The following is a 13,675-nucleotide window of genomic DNA, read 5'->3' as shown; positions in this document are numbered from 1 at the left end:
CGTGGTAGGTTGGGAGGCTTTCACGCTGGCTTTGATTTCTGGGGCCAAACCCCCAATGAAACACGCGATTCTCTTGGGTTTCGGGGTTACCAGGTAAGGAACCAATCTGGACAAAGTGTTGAAACTGGTGAGGTATGCCTGGCAGTCTAGGTTCTCCATAACCAGGGATAGGAAGTCAGACTCTATCCGCTCAACCTCATGCTGAGGGCAGTAGTTATCCTTGATAAGAGCAACAAATTGCTCCCATGACATATTATACAAGGCAACCTTTCCAGAGGCCTGGATCAAAGCTCCCCACCAAGCTAGAGCTTCACCCTTGAAAGACTAGGATGCAAACTTAACCATATCCCTTTCAGCGCAACCACTGATGTCTACAACTGTCTCTATTTCATCAAGCCATGTCATACAGTCTACTGCTCCTTTTTCCCTAGTAAACTCCCGGGGTTTACAAGACACAAAATATTTATACTTGCAACCCTTAGCACGCGGAGCATCGTCAAACACAATCTTCTTGGGGTGAACACTGTTTTCATTTGAGGAAAGTCGGTCATCATCTTTCTTAGATTTGGGTGGAGTAGGTGGTGGTTTGTTGTGAGCCTCAGAATGATTCTTTGGTTTAGCATGCGGTGTAGGTAGGGTTCTACTACGGGTCTCACTGTACTCACTGTACTGTCGTTCCAAGGCTTTTGCAACCGCATCATTCACAATTGCTTTCAGCTCAGCACCCGTCACTAAGAATTTAGCATCATCACGGTTTCCTACCGGATGGCTATTGACTTCATCCGATCCAGCCATGTAGCTTCAATTGCTACATATAAATGATGGACAAGGTTTTTACTTAAAGGCTCTTACAGTATTTTATGTTTTATTAACCAAGGTTTTAAATTGCCATTTTTTTTTAATTTGTTAGAAATCTTAGGATTTTATCATCATCCTATGATACTCTATTATTAGCACATAAGGCCTAGTCACAAGGACAGTTTTTAATAAACCAGGATTTTATAGTATCTAGGTGTTTTTTAGGTTTGAATCATAGTTCATTACCATTTATTAACAGGGAGTCATAAGTTACCACTGTCCTTAGTCACGGAGGACATTCAATTATTGCCCACCGCCACTTCGCCTCGAAGAAGCGGTTAAAAAAAATTAAGGGAATTTAAAATTAACCCTTTAATAAGGATGGCCTGTGTGACTTTACTGATTCACAGTTTGCCTAAAAGGTTAACATACTAACAGATGTTAACAATAATTGGAATCTATTATGTGGGTTATACCATCTTGGCCATGTTTGCAACAATGCTAAGGCTAGGTCTTACCCCTAAGATTCTCTTAATAATTAACGCAGAATAGTCCTAAATTGAGATGTTAATTATGGATCTTAACCTAATTATGGAACTACCATTTTGGCCTTGATTTATTAATCAAAAGGCTAGGTCTTTGTTCTCTTTAGATTTTTCCAATTCAATATAACGGAAGATCTTTTTAAATTTTCACTTATTTTCAGGTTTTATGCATATAATTATCAATAATAAATAAAGATGAAAATTTAACTAGAACATCTCATAATTGTTTCAAACAAGCACAACATTTGCCCAAAACGGGACTTCTACGAAAATAAATGCCCACGCAGGGGCGGGGAAAGAAACAAACCCACGCAGGGGTTAACTAACCAAACATGCTCACGCAGGAGCAGAGTACAAAATGACAAGCTCACGCAGGAGCTGAATACTGAAGCAAAAAGTCCACGCAGGGACTGAATTACAACTAAAAAAATAACAAGGATCTTCAATAGTCCCTTCTTTTGGACTTTCCCTTGATCAGATCTGATAGTCCTTTGAAGAATCCTCTGTTGTGCCTGCGCTCAGTCTGAATCTCCCGTTCACAACGGTCTAATCTCTCAAGAACTTCCTGCTGGCGCTCTGGAGGAATTATCTGTGGCTGCGGCGCCTGATACACAGGTGGAGGAGGCGGCGGATGCTGGTACCCATAAGTCGGGTAGCCAGTGGTCCATAGACCACCATAAGGCCCCTCTGGGTGACTAGCGTTGTAATCCCATGCTTCCTGATATGGATCCACACTAGCATAGTTGTAGTTGTAGTGGGTATGCGCCGGCTGCTCAAAAGGATTATACGCCGCTGAACCGGCGTATGCAGGGATTGGGTTATCGAAACCCAACGGTGGTGCCGCAGGTACTGAGTTGATTTCTGGAATGGGGCTGGATGGTCCTCCCATCTGTGGGACTTCCTCTTCCTCCTGGAGTGGCGGATAATGACTACCACTTGAGGGCTGGGGAGTGCTGATTCGGACTCCTCCTCGCACGGACATCCGTGCGTTCGACCTTCTCCGCCTCGGTGGCTCCGGAGGCGGCTGCTGTTCCACTGGTGGTGGTGGTGGCGGAGTGACTGCCACAAATCGTTGATCCTCAGAAGGATCTTGCTGCTGCTGTTGCTGCTGTTGCTGATACGGGGACGAGTGCTCAGAGGGCGTGAAGTACCAGTCCCACTGCTTGAACCTCTCTTGATAATTGTCCGGACCGCGATACGGTGATCCGTGGAATGATGACCCATCTGAGATCTCGATAGGGTGGTTCGGCGTTCCTGTAGCAGGCTCCATTGGATCAGTATCCTCGTCCATGTCATTTTCCCCAGAGAAGTGGTCTTCCGGTCCGAGTGGGTTAAAACCCATGGGTTCTGGAAGCATGTTGGCCGTGTTGAATCGGCTTTGGAAAACTGGGGTTGGGTCACCAAAGGAGTGGTGAGAGTTGGATCTCTGCAAAGGTATGAAAGAGGGTGGTTGTTCGTTGGGCTCATTTTCCGATTGGGGCCCAAAGGAGTGCTGGTAAGAAGGTGAAGAGCTGAGGGAGACTGATCGTCTTCCAGGTTCAACATAGAGCCTCCACGGCTCTTGTGGACTAGTGCTCATGGTGATGGACGGGGTACGCCGGTGCGAAAGCCCGGCTTCGTGATCGTGACCCGTGACTGGTCCTTTGCCTCGACCGCGAAGAAATCTTGGTGGCATGTTGACCTGCATACAAGTTTTAGATAACAACAGCAACATATATAAAATAAACCCAAAATAAAATAAAACGAAACAGAGTTTGTCCTATGTTCTTTGTCTAGACTCGGAACTCGAAGAATGTGCAATTTATGCACTGAGATTAAACACAAAAGGCTAGTGTTTAATTCACTCAGTGTTGCCTCTGATACCAACCTGTCACACCCCGAATTTCCACGTGTCACCGGTGTGCCCGGTGGGGGAGTATCGTGACGTAGTTGATATCATCATTGTCAAACAACACAAATTATAATGCACAGCGGAAGCAATAAAAATAGATTTACTTCAACCATCAAATGTAATATCAAAGTATCACAAGTAGTCGAAATAGATCCACAGGCGGATCGGAATAAAAAGGAGAAAATTGTTCAACAGATAAATGCATCCCAAAGTTTGCGAGACTCTATGATGCTAAGGAGAAGCCAGCCTATTTCGTGTAGCACCTGCACTTAATCTTTTTGGGGAAAATACGTCAGTTTACACTGGTAAATACAATTTAACTGACTCATTTTGAAAACATTTAGAAAAAAATTGATTTAAATGCACATGGCACAAAACTTTTTATAACTTGGGAATAATTAATCAAAGTTAAACTTGTAAAAGAATTACATGTTCGTTATGCATTCAGTCGCCCGGATCGTGTCGGGTTTAAGGTTAATTGACACACCACTCAGTATAAGTCCGCGGCGGGAAGCCAAATTTTATACCTTAATAAAATGGACGTATTACCGGGTGTACGCCTACACCCGGGTGTCAAGGTCGTGGCCATTTCTTAAAATGATGCCAAGGATATCCGGGACATGGTCATTAAGCTCCCAAAGGCGTAAAACAAACAAAACTAGTTTTCAAACGGGTCACATTGATAATACCCAACTACTAATGAGTTGGGGTCAATTGCCCGACCAAGCGGTATTTTATATACCGTACCCCCAAGCCCGTATAACGTAAAATAAGTTAAAAGTATTTACCTGAGCAAGTATAAACCACAAAAGCAAAATGCAAGTGTCTTTTACTGGGCTCCTATTCTGGAACGAAGGTTTATAATAACCTATTAGAATCTTAACGGGTCTTTTAACATAGCCTAAACTTAGACCGGTTAGTTTCGAAGGATAAACATGGTTTAATCGCGAGGAGGGCGAAAACCGAAAAGGAATGTGACTTAGACCCTACAAGCTTGAATACTTGTATGACATGGGTAAACTAAACACATTCTGAATTTAGAGACTAAGATGATACGGTTTGACCCGCTTCGGCTAATGTGCATAAACTAGTCACATAAGCCGATCCGAACGCGAAAGTGCGTAACGGGTAACCATATAAATCATATACAAGTTTCCTGACATTATATTCACCAAATATGTTGTAATATCAGTAAGATATGTCCTATTATGCCCCGAATGATTTTAAAATCCATTTACGCCTCATAAGGGCATTTTGGTAATTTCACATAAGCTTAAAAGGTCAAAACGGGAAATCTGAGTTCTCAACTTTAGTTTACTGCTATGATATGAAATTTTACTAAGTATATCAGTAGGTATTAAACCTTATGTATATAAACTAGTTTTAACATATACTATGTCGTAAAAATGCCTAAAAAGGCGATTTTGAGCCATTTCCGGGTTTTAAAAGAAAAGCTGATATTTTTATAATTCCAGAAGGCTCAAAATAATATATTTAACATAACAAATCAGTAGAAAAAGGTTTGGGGTCAAAAGGTTTTGTAAAACTCATTTTATAGCCGAAAAGGGCAAAACCGGCATAAGCCGAATTAAGCTTAAAACCTTATGTTATGCTCAGCCTAAAAATAAATAAAAATATTTAAAATTCCCAAAATATTATTATATAACAGTGGGTATAAGGTTTTGATATAAAATTTGGGTTTAGGTAGGTTACATGCTAATTACGCTAACTATTTACTAAGAAAGCTTCTAATTACGCTAATGAGCATAACTCTTAATCTAGATCTCAAACTGATGTCAAATGTTGGGTACAAGTTTATAATTCAGTAACTAAGATGTCTACCCTTTTATATTTTCAAAAAAATCATGATTTATGGACATTTGGGCATAATGGTCAATATATGGGCATTTAACGGAAACATGCATACGATCAAGATATCTAATGAACCAAGTTGTATAATCACAGGAGGATATACTAACATGTTATTAGGTCCAAAAGAAGCTCTAAGGCAATCTTAATCTTGACTAAAATGGGTCAGAACTGAAAGTCAAAGCGAAAGTCAAACTATGCGACTTTCGGCTCCAAACCGGGTCTAAACAGAAAATTGTCGAGTTGAACATGTTGGAACATGTTCTTACATTATTTACCAAGTTATATTAATGACAAAACAGGTTGCATGCATCCTACATTGCTAATTATAAGTTAATTTGAATTTAAGCGTTCTGTTGACTTTTTATAGTTAGCTTTGACTCGACAATTGACATGCTTAGAGTGGGAATCTGGAAATACCCTTTTAAGGGTTTGTTACCCACATAATTACCTACTTAAAGGTATCTTTAATTCGTGATTTGACAGAGCACATTTTAATTAATCACGAAGTCAAACCTTAATTACGACGGTTTGACTTTTAGCTAATTAACTAAGCTAGAATGGATTAAGGGATGTTAAGGTCACTTACAAGGATCCTAAATAGGATTAGAGACCTAAAGAAAGTTGGTTGCTGTCCAGGAAGTTCCAGAGAAAAGCTCCAAGTGAGTGACACAATGAATGATCAAAGTTCACCACTTCACTTCCTTATATAGGGACCAAGATGCTCTAGGATCAAGACATGGAAGTCTAGGATAGTTACAAGATCACCCCAGGTGTCCCTAGTAGGCTAAATACTGCCTAGAGAGTCCCTTGTTTCGAAAACCACCTCAATAAGGCGGTGCAACAGGCTGAACAGGCAGCTGTCCAAAAACTGCTGCCAGCGACGGTCTTACGGTCCGTAAGCTTGAGGCCTTGCGGTCCGTAAGAACCTCTTGCGGACCGTAAGCTAAAATGGTTACGGTCCGTAACCGACCTTGCTGAAACAAGCCCAGGTACCCTCCTTACGGACCGTAAGCTTGGGGCCTTGCGGTCCGTAAGAGGTGGTCAGAGGACAAAAATTTTAAAACTTTTAAGTCTTGACCATGCAACTTTCAAATGTCGAAACATCAGACTTTTACTGCAATGTAGGGTCCACCATTTTCAGGTTTTGCATGCTTGCATGAATATTGATACCTTGGAATCTTATGGCAACTTTAATTTGACGGAAACATCAAGAATAAGTCCTTGGATTCTCATGTTAGTTGGCCAAGGTAATTAACTATTTTGATTCTTTCTTATAAGAATTTTATTTAGCCATATTAGTAGTAACAGTCCTGCCAATTCCCGAGTTCACATAAAAGATGGAACTTTATTTATTTGAAAACAACCGGTTCTCATATAGGATGACTTTCAAAAGATTTAAGGATCTTGGGATTTATAAAATTCGGGTCGCTCAGAGGTGATTTAATAACATGTCGCCCTTGGGTCGTTCAGAGGTATTTTAAATAACATGACGCCCTTTTAAATAAAATCCTACCAAACATCTTTTATTTAATCCGGTTTTTCTGACACGTCTGTCTCTCATGACACGTGTCTTTATTTTAATGGACAGGAATTTTCGAGGTGTTACATATTTATAGGCTGAAAGGCAGATTAGCGGCGGATGGGCCTCTAATCACGGATGGGCTTTTCGGACGGATTGGGTTGGCCCATCTGCATGGATGCGTCAGGCCCAAAAGTTGATTTTTGTTTATTTTGACGGTTTAAGCGTATAAATGCAATGTATAAGAGTTGTGCATAAATAAAGGAGTGTAAAAATGTATTTTGTATGTGCAACAAGTACGAATACGTATGAATTTGCATGTAAAATGATACCAAGTATGTATGTAACATGAATAATCGACAAGTATTTACGAGTAAGGTATAACACAAGTATGTAAAAGATAGAATTTCCATTATGATTCAAGTTTCAGGTTACAACGTATGAAATGAAGTACGGATACAAAGGATTACAAGTTTCCATAAATGGAAAGTACAATGAACTTGCTAAATAAGGAAAGTTACAAAAAGCAAGGCGTTACACGTCATCGGCATAAAAGAGGTGAGACACCATCGGACCGTCCTTAGGAGTTTGAATCCCTTTTACCACCCCCTCGTTGCACGCCTTCTCTATCATAGCAGCAATAGCCTCCATAACCATAATAAACACGAATGGGGATATTGGATCTCCTTGTCTCATACCTTTTCTACACTTGAACTCAAAAGTTGATGACACGTTCACCAACACCGACGATCTAGCCAACAACAAAACTCCCCAAATCCACGAGCACCAAACTTAACGAAAACCCATTTGTTCCATAGTCGCCATCACGAACTTCCAGTTAATATTGTCGTATGCTTTTTCAAAGTCGATCTTCAAGATAGACGCCTTCTTTTTGTTCTACTATGACCAATTAATTATATCATTTACCACCTAAGGCCTATCTAATATATATTTTTCTCTTCTATTTTAGTTTTTTTAACGACCAAGAAAATAAAGCCCGGCTACTCGGGGTAATCCAACGGCAAAAGGATACGCGCGCGACCGCAGACTGCGATGGGTTTTCTAAGCCCACAATAACATGTTCCGAGGAAACCCAGCTGCCCAAAAGCTCACTACGGTCAAACCGAGTTGGAATCATATTCGAACTTAAGACTAATGATCTTATACCAAAATCTTCAATTCCCCTCCGATGCCACTTAAGCTATAGGTGATTGGCTATTTTAGTTATATTGATTTTTTTTTTGAAGAAAGGCGGAATTTTATAAAAACCTTAAGCAAGGTGCTCAAGCAAAGTACAAACAATGAGAAATATAAGAACAGAGGAACAGGAAAAGAATACAAACAATTACATTAGAAACTGAAATTTCTCCAGTTCTCCCATGATATATCCGACAGCCCTGCCCGATTTTTTACCCAAGTGTATGAGATGGCCTTAATATCACTGATTAGTTTTGCGATATCAAGAGGTTTACTTTTCAAGATAATTGCATTCCTCATCAGCCAGATGTTCCAGCAGGTTGCTGCCGCCACTGTGTACACCGCCCGTTTCGGATTTTTTTCACCTTTATAAGAACCGATGAACTTTAGCAATTGTACCACACTTGGAATATAACGCGGTAAGGGAATTTTCATCCATTGAAAGATCAAGATCCAAGTTTGTTGAGCCATATCACAGGTAATGAGAAGATGACTTACTGATTCCAGCGATTCATTGCAGAGAACACAATTCGAGGAGTTGAGATCTAGGCGCCGAATTTGGAGTGCTTCTTTTGTTGCAATACGGTCCAAGACCACCCTCCAGAGGAAAAAAAATTGACTTTTTTTGGTATCCAGTGGAGCCAATTAAGCACCTTTGTTTCATTGATTAAGTTTATTTCATCCAGTTCAGTACGGACAATACTAACTTGGAACTTCACCTTTTTTTCACCCAACTTCCACAACCAACCATCTGATCTAGCACTAATTATGACATTCTTCACGCATACTAAACAATCCGCCCATTCGTTCTTCAGTTCTTCATTTGACAGAACATTTCTACTACCCCAGAACCATTCGACTCTACCTTGTATTATATTATAATGGTCCGATACGCTGCAACGTTTATTACTTTCTAATTCAAACAGATTCGGGAATAATTCACATAACGGTCTACTTCCCACCCACAGGTCTAGCCAAAAACAGGTTTTATCTCCACTTCCCAGGTCTACAACCATTTTTCACGCACAATTATCAGCTGAATTTCATTACAACGTCCCATTTTTACTATTGACTTCCAAACACCTCCTATAGAATTTTTTAGCGGAATGGACGATTGACATCTTGGTCCACCATGTATGGCCGTAATCACCCTTGCCCACAACGAAGATAACTCGTTTTTATATCTCACACACCATTTAATCATGAGGGCTTTGTTTGTTGAAGCTAGACTACCTATACCCAATCCCCCTTTGTTTTTTGGAGCTACGACTTTGAACCAAGGAACCCAACTCACTTTGCTTTTTTCCATGCACCTACCCCACAAGAATTTTCGTCGAATTTTTTCCAACTGTTTTAATACTTGAATCGGCGCACAGAAAAGCGAAAGAAAGTATGAGGGTAGGTTACCTAAAACCGCTTCAATTAAAGTCACCCTTCCACCAAAAGATAAAGTACGAGCCTTCCATATTGTGAGCTTCTCCTCAAATCTTTCAATAATAGGTCTCCAATTTTTTACCAAATTCATATTTGCACCGACCGGGAGGCCTAAGTAAGTGAAGGGGAACGTACCCGTTTTACATTGTAAAATAGCCGCCTTTTGCGTAATGACTTCATTTGATACACCCACACCGAACAATTGACTTTTTGAGAAGTTCACCTTTAAACCCGATGACAAATGAAAACATCTTAACAATCTCGAAAGATTTTGAAGGTTTGAATCTGACCACTCCCCAACAAATAATACATCATCCGCGTATAGAAGATGAGATATAAGAGGACCTTCATTCGGAGTTTTACATCCCTTGAATAAACCATTTGTGTTAGCCGTGACCGTAGCAACATGTAGTGCTTCCATAACAAGGATGAACAATAAAGGTGATAAAGGATCCCCTTGACGAACCCCACGCTCAATGACGAATTCTTTTGAAGGTGAATCATTTACCAGAACTGAGATTCTTGAGGAAGATAGAATACCCGAAACCCATTTCCGCCATAAAACGGGAAATCCCATTTGTGAAAGCGTTGACTCCAAGAACTTCCAACTAATAGAGTCAAAAGCTTTTTTGAAGTCAACTTTGAACAACATCATTTTATTCTTCGAATTCTTGCACCAAGAGATTAGCTCGTTAATTATGAGAGGGCCCTCCAAAATGCTTCTCCCTTCAATATAAGCCGTTTGAGTATCGCTGATTAAATAACCCATCACTTTCTTCCACTACTAGAAAACATGGCTTTTGCCACCGCATATTCGGTAGCAAAACGGTAGCAGTTGCCCTATTGTCACCATTTTGTAACCGAAAATGCGGTGGCAAAAACACCCGTGTCAATTGCCCTATTGCCACCAAATAGCCACCACTTTTATACTTTGCTACCAAATTTTTGCCACCACAAAAACGGTCATAATTATTTGTGACCGCTCCATGTTTGCTACTCGATGGCCTTGTTTCCTACCAAGTTGTGACGGTTTTTTTGCCACCGTTTTGGTACGATTTAGCCACCGATGTTGCCTCCATTTAGCCACCGTTTTCATTGAAAATTTGCTACCATTTAATGACATATTTGCTACCATTTCATTAAAAAAATTGCTACCATAGCGGTTTCTCTATTTCCAGATTTCCATGTTTTTTTTATCATAATACATTTCTATAAGATTACAAATTTATATAAAATAATCAAACCCTACATGGTGAAAACAGATAATAGCTCAGTAGAGATAAACAAATCAACCAATTTAGAGAAATTGCCATCCAACTTGTTAACTCCATCTATTTTTCTCTGTTAAGTCAGGGGTATTTTCATCTTTTTGCTAGCTTGGGAAATTCGGTCTTTTTCACTTTATGTAAAAAGACCGAATACCCCTTTAAGTTAACAAAACAAACGGAGATACCCCCGACTTAATGAAGTAAAATGGATGGAGTTAACAAACAAATCCCTATCCGTAGATAAGGCATCTAAAGACGCACCACACTCAATCCATTGCGGGCTTTCGAAACAGAAACAAAATAAGTCCTAATCTATTTTCGGTGTTCCAAATCCGACATCTACTTCTTTATTACATCTAAAACCCCAACGGAAACTATTTGAAACAGTTGATTATTCAATCAGTTGTAGTAAACAACTGACATTCAACCTTAAAACAAATGGTTTTCTTCTCGACATTTCATCGAACACCTGGCGTGTAACTTTCAATAACTAGTTTCTCAATGAATTTTAAACCAATGAGAAGCGTAGTGTTGTGTACAAGAAATCAAATTAAGGAGACAAGGTGGAAGGATGTTCATCCCATCGTACTTTAAAGTGAATAAAAAGTGGAAGTTGTGGAATGAAAACAAATGTGTAATCCAATCTGTGTTTCTTTGTGGGGGAATAATTAATGTTGCCAATTAGGTTACCTGTTTCGAGCAGAGTGGCAAGTGAGGACTGTCGAATCAATGAGACGAATGGCTTCGATTTGTGATGACAAACTATGGTAGAGCGTGAAACAACCGAACGATAGGAGCAGGTAAGAAACATGAATTAAAATTTTGGGAGGGAAGTTATTTTGTTGAAACCCTAATTAATTGATTTTGAAGCGCGCAGATTCACTAAAAAATAACCCGCCTATTTGAATTTTCATTTTGTCACTGATAATATGGTCACAATTAACAAATATCTTTTTATTTTTCATGCTTCTGCGTATTTTTTCAACAAATTGCCACCAAAAATAAAAAGATGACAAAAATTGCAACCACTTTGCTACCATATCATAATAAATACACTTATTTTCATTTTCGTGGCAAATCGGTGGCTAAATTTGCTACCATTTTTTTGGTAGCAAATTTTGGTCACAATTGCCCAATTTTCTAGTAGTGTTCAATCTCTTAGCCAGGATTTTGGAAACTAGCTTCGAGATACACCCGATGAGATTAATAGGCCGAAATTCCTTAATAAATTGAGGGTTGGACGACTTAGGCTCTAGAGTGATAAAACTTGAATTGCAACCTCGACTTAATTTACCGTGAACATAAAAATGATCAAGTAAGTTAACAAAATCAGCCTCCATGATGTCCCAGAAGTGCCTAATGAAGCTGAATGTAAAGCCATCTGGACCCGGAGTCTTGTCACCCCCACAATCCCACACTACCTCCTTGATTTCTTCTTTAGAAAATCGTTTCACTAACATCGCTGATTGATCTAAGGATAAGACCTTAAAACCGTTGTTAGTGAAACATGGCCACTGTGATTTTCTTCCTTAAACAATTGTTCAAAATACTTCTTGATTTCCAGTTTTAGAGAATCGGGTTGCGAGATCCATACATTATTAAAATTGAGACCATTTATCCTGTTATTCTTCTGGTGACTTTTGATCATGCCATGGAAAAATGAAGAATTCTGATCACCTTCGATTAACCATTTAACTTTAGCTCTTTGTTTTAGATCCTCCAAGTTGTTCTCTTCAAGTTCCGACACCGTTTTCAACCATGATTCTCTATTTCGAATCTCTTCCTCCGAAAGAGACGAAGATTCCGCTTTCATGTCAAGTGCTTCAATTTTCTTTGATAGGTCACAGACTGTTTCTCGATCACGGATTTTTAACTTCCTACACCATGGTTTAATCGCCAATTTAACCGCTTTCAGCCTCTGACTCAACATTTTATCTGGCGGATTGGGTTGTAGAAACTTGCGGTACGATTCAAGCACAATATTCTTTAAAATTTATTCATTCAGCCAAGAGTTAAAGAAACGAAAAGTAGGGGTACCAAATAGATCTTTGGCACACTTTAAGAGTAGAGGGCGATGATCTAACCTGTATCTAGGCAAACCGGTTAATTTTGCTGACGGCCAATTGGATAGGAATGACTGACATACCAACATTCTATCAATTTTGCTTAGACGCGAGCCATCATCGGATCTATGAGTATACGAACACCCGAGCATGGTATACTCGGATAGACCAGTTGTACGGATAAAATGATTGAAACTTTCAGCCACTTGCGGATTAAACTTAGAATTTTTCCTCTCCCTAGGTTCCCTTACACAGTTAAAATCACCTAAGAAAATCCAAGCCCCATTGTGTGAATTCATTAGGTTAGTCAGATTCATCCACAGGTCCCTTTTAAGATTAGTATCATGAGGAGCATAAATGTTTACTATGTTATTAATCGAGCGTCTAAAGTTGGTGAATTTAAGTTGCAAAATAATAAATGTAGTTTTTTTTTTTTTTTTTTGACCAACAATAAATGAAGTAGTTAATAGATGAGCATTTAAGATGGAAAGTATACCGTACTAATTGCTTTTGAGATCGACAGAGAATTTAGTTTTGAAATAAAGTAGTCCACCTTTTCAACTGGGCGGCTCTTGTTCCTGTAATATGTGCACACATGTATTTATCCACAAAATCTTTTTCGTGAATCATGCAATTAATTAGTATAAGAGCTTGATCCAACTTAATTTTTTAGTCACGAACACACCCTTATAATCGACATCTAAAATTCAAGTATCTCGATGTAAATTCAAAAGTAGTGTCATATTATATGATCATAAAAATAGTATTGTCTAATTTGTAAGACTTACATCCGCATATTTTAATATTGATAAACACCTGATACAACCAGGGGCGTACCCACATATCATTCAAGGTGGGCGGGCGCACCTCTTGAAAAATAACTTTTTAATGCTAAATTCTCGGTAAAATCCTGACTGCACCCCTTGAAAATTTTTGTCCGCAGCCCTTAACAATTTTCGACCGCTACTCTCAGAAGAAAAATCTTATTAATTTATTAAAAAAAGAGTTCACTTCTATTTTGCTCCCTATGATTTGGCCATTTTAACGGTTTTACCCTAATAGTTTAAAAAGAGCCATTTTCCTCCCAG

Source organism: Helianthus annuus, chromosome 14 (assembly GCF_002127325.2).
Source record: "Helianthus annuus cultivar XRQ/B chromosome 14, HanXRQr2.0-SUNRISE, whole genome shotgun sequence".
Lineage (NCBI taxonomy): Eukaryota > Viridiplantae > Streptophyta > Magnoliopsida > Asterales > Asteraceae > Helianthus > Helianthus annuus.
This window is presented reverse-complemented; position numbering follows the sequence as displayed.